General features: G+C 42.7%; 1 pseudogene; it reads left to right on the plus strand.

Moving 5' to 3' along the window:
• The first annotated feature begins 210 nt into the window (after window positions 1-210).
• On the plus strand, window positions 211-3425 carry LOC113080390 (dapper homolog 2-like; annotated as a pseudogene).
• Window positions 3426-3695: the final 270 nt, after the last annotated feature.

Here is a 3695-nt window from a genome sequence, read left to right on the forward strand (position 1 = left end):
TGTTGTGCTTGACCAAGTTGGAGTTTATTGCACTTTATAATTCTTCAGCTTAGTATTTGTATCATGAATACTGAGTTTATATACAAGTCTGCAAATGTGGTTAATAAATGTACTAAACACTGGATGATGCATTAAATTGTATGTGATAATGCATTCTATGAAGGTGATTTATTTGCATACTAATATTTGTGAATGTTGTTGTACCTGCAGACACGCCTGCGCAACAGGATGTGGGATTGGAAGACTCATCTCCAGCAGCTAGATCAGCAGATCAATGACCTGAAACTGGATGTGTGTAAAGCATCCACTGAACACCTAGAGAGTGACAGCAGACCCAGTTCAGGTGACTAACATACCCATTCACATATCACTAATTGTAATTTCCGCTCCATTTGCCAACACCAAATGGAATTATAAACTGTTTGTTTAAATGGCCTTAATGTGTTGGACATGACGGTGACAAATTGCAAACATCATCTTTAAAAATCAACAAGCTTTTCAAATATTTTTTTGAACTTAAGGACAGCGTCAAGCTTTTTTTGTTGCAAAAATGAACTCTGTATTAATTCTAACAGTGCCAATTTCTACTCCCAGGGTTCTATGAGCTCAGTGATGGTGGTTCTGGCTCATTGTCCAATTCATGCACCTCCGTCTACAGCGAGAGTCTTTCCTCCTCATCTCAAACCAGTCTGCTTCCTCATCTCCCAACCTCATATGTGCAACATGGTCATAGTGGTTCCAGGCAGACCGCTGTGTCCCGTCGTTGTTCTGCTGATGAGAGCACTACACAGTCCGATGCTCCACGATCAGGAGTGAAGCTTGGCAGCAGCTGTATACGAACAACATCAGCTCGAGTTGAAAGAGCAAGACAACGACCTGTTTCCACAGGTAAGTGTAAAAATGTGTTATTTAGGTAAAGTTTTAACAAAGAACTATGGGTATATGGTCAGAATCTTTTTGTAGGCACTAAAGTCATAACTAACTTAACTTTTGGAATGTAAAGTACATTATCTTGATGCCATTTTTTGTGTTTTTCTTTCAGGGGACCTTGACCGAATGATTGCACCTGGTTTTGGCTGCTTCAAATCCATTGATATGAAGAGCTCCACCCCTTGTGGTAGCCTCCAAAACCCCTCAGTAGACCTCAAATACCAGAGTAACCTGGTATCGAACAACGGGACAGAAGTGTACTGTTATCCCAGTCCACTGCATGCTGTGGCCTTACAAAGCCCCATCTTTAGTTGCACCACTGAACAGGGAAATTCAGTAGCACTTATTGAAATGTCTGGAGTGGGTCTTCAAGAGGAAACCCAAAAGACAAACGAAGGGTCCACAAATTCCAGGACTGCTGGATACATCAACAAGCTACTACAGCGAAGCTCAAGTAAGATGAACCTGTTTAGCATAAAAAGAAATGACACTGTTAACAGTACACAGGAGCAAACACCCAGATCACTAGAAATGTCCTACGGACAGCTGAATGGTCCCCAACTGCTAGGATCCCTTCAGCAGATGTCAATGCCCTTAGAAAATGCATTGGAGACTGGACAGAAATCTTCATCACTAAACAGCAATCAGCATCAGAGGAATGCACCTGGTCTGGAGCCCAATTCCGAAGCAACTGAAGTCAAGACATTGTGCCATGGCACACACTCAAAACCTTCCATGGATCTCCACAATAATAACTTTCCCATAAAGATTGCCTCAAGCAAGGCTGGTACTGAGTCTGAGAATGGACTCTCAGAAAAGGAGAGTGGACAGTTTTCCAAGGACCCATCTATGGTCCCAAAGCCAGTAGAGAGGAGATCAAGTTTTACCTTAAAAAGGGAAGAAGGTAGAGCTTATTTTGGTGATAAAGGTGGCAAACCTCAATCAGAATTTGTCCATGCACAGTTTGTTCCGGCAGGGACTCAAAGGGTAAAAGTGCATCAGGCAGACAAGAAAATGAAATCTGTAAAACTGAGAAAGAAGAGCTCTGAGAAGCCTTCAGCAAAGAAACAGCAGCATAAACACGTGTCTCGGGAGTTCTGCACCAAAACCCGAGCTGATTTAAAACAGTCCAGCTCATGCAAAGGGAGAGTAACAAATCTGGAAGAGTCCAAGATGAACTCTTGCTCAGATTGCAGTTGTAATGGACTTTTCAACTCACACTTAATCCAGAACAACCCTCACCTTCAACAAAGCCAAACCTCCAAGTCCACCAAGGCCCGTAAAGCCCCAGAACCAGTGCACCTTCTTCTAGACCAAGCCAAAAAGAAACAAAGTTCTCGGAAATGGCCATCCTCCTCTGAGATCCCTTTGCCCCCAGCTCTCCAAACCCAGAGATCCAAAGAGGTGTTAAACTCTCGAAAGGGGGCCATGGTAAGGAGTGTGAGTGCCAGGCCTCGTTCAGGTCAGTGGGGTTGTCCTCGACAGGCCCTTCCCCACTCACTTTCCACTTCCTCTTACTTCAGTTACTTGGAATCTAGATATCCAGCAGCTCCAATCTCCAGCCGCTACCCTCCTCGTTGTGAGTCAGAGTTTTCAGAGTACTCTGCAGAGTGTGCATCACTCTTTCACTCTACTATCGCAGCAAGCAGTGATGGAGAGATGAGCGACTACACCACAAACCGTTTTGGAGACAGCGAGTCCAGTCAGGGCTCTCAGACAGCCTCAGACTCAGGCAGCAGTCTCTCGCTGGATGAGGAGGACCTGTTGGAGGAAGAAGAGGAAGATGAAAGTGGTTTAGTGTGGGCTCAGGCTGCGGTGGGGACCACAGCAGCAGGCTTTTCTCTTCAGCAACACCATCGCCCAGAGCCAGCAGCCTGTCGCATCAAAGCTTCCAGAGCACTGAAGAAAAAGATCCGCCGCTTTCAACCAGCGTCACTCAAGGTCATGACTTTGGTGTAGATGTACTGAAGCTTAGAATGGATCCTGTTAAGTAAACCTTAAGCTTTAACTGAAATTTGGCCAATTTGAACAAACATGGTCTAGTCATGGTTTACTTGCACTTGTGAGCCAAGCAATCTAGTAAGAGTTTTCTGAGAGCTCTAATTCAAAAATGGCCAAACCAGATCACTGATCTACACCCAACTTTACCTTGAACATGACAGTGATGAAAATTTCATACATTGACATGGTGACTGTTCTTCTCAACAACACAAACAACTGTTGATTTGTATAAAAACTTTATACTAGGGCTGATCAACGTCGGTCAGTTTTGTGGAGTTTTGCTCCAACTTGCCTGTAGCTTTCTAGTAACTCTTAGAACTTGTTTAGATTAGGTTGGAGCTGAGCTCTAAAGACTGTGGATCTCCAGAACCGATGTTCACCACTCCTGCTATATACTGTAAATAAGTTATCTGAATAACTTTGCAAAATGTATTATAATCAAAACCACTGTGTAAATAGCACAATGAAAACTGCTTTGGGAACAAAACTGTACTTGATGTAACTCAATAAAAATGCAGCTTTTTCACATTCATTTTATCTGTGGATCTTATTTTTCTTCCCAAATAATTTATTTCTCTCAGATTATTTAAATATATTTTCCTTTACTTTCTTATCCAAATTAGTTATTACAGAACTAGAAGAGTTTTAAAGAGTCCCTTGCCCCACCTCAGATTGTCTTTGAATCTGTGTGCAGGCGTTTTATCCATACAAGACCAGAACCATGTACAGGACCTCTATTGTTTTCAATTAATCTCTGTATGATA

The sequence above is a fragment of the Carassius auratus genome, unplaced genomic scaffold (assembly GCF_003368295.1).
Source record: "Carassius auratus strain Wakin unplaced genomic scaffold, ASM336829v1 scaf_tig00031190, whole genome shotgun sequence".
Taxonomy (NCBI): Eukaryota; Metazoa; Chordata; class Actinopteri; order Cypriniformes; family Cyprinidae; genus Carassius; species Carassius auratus.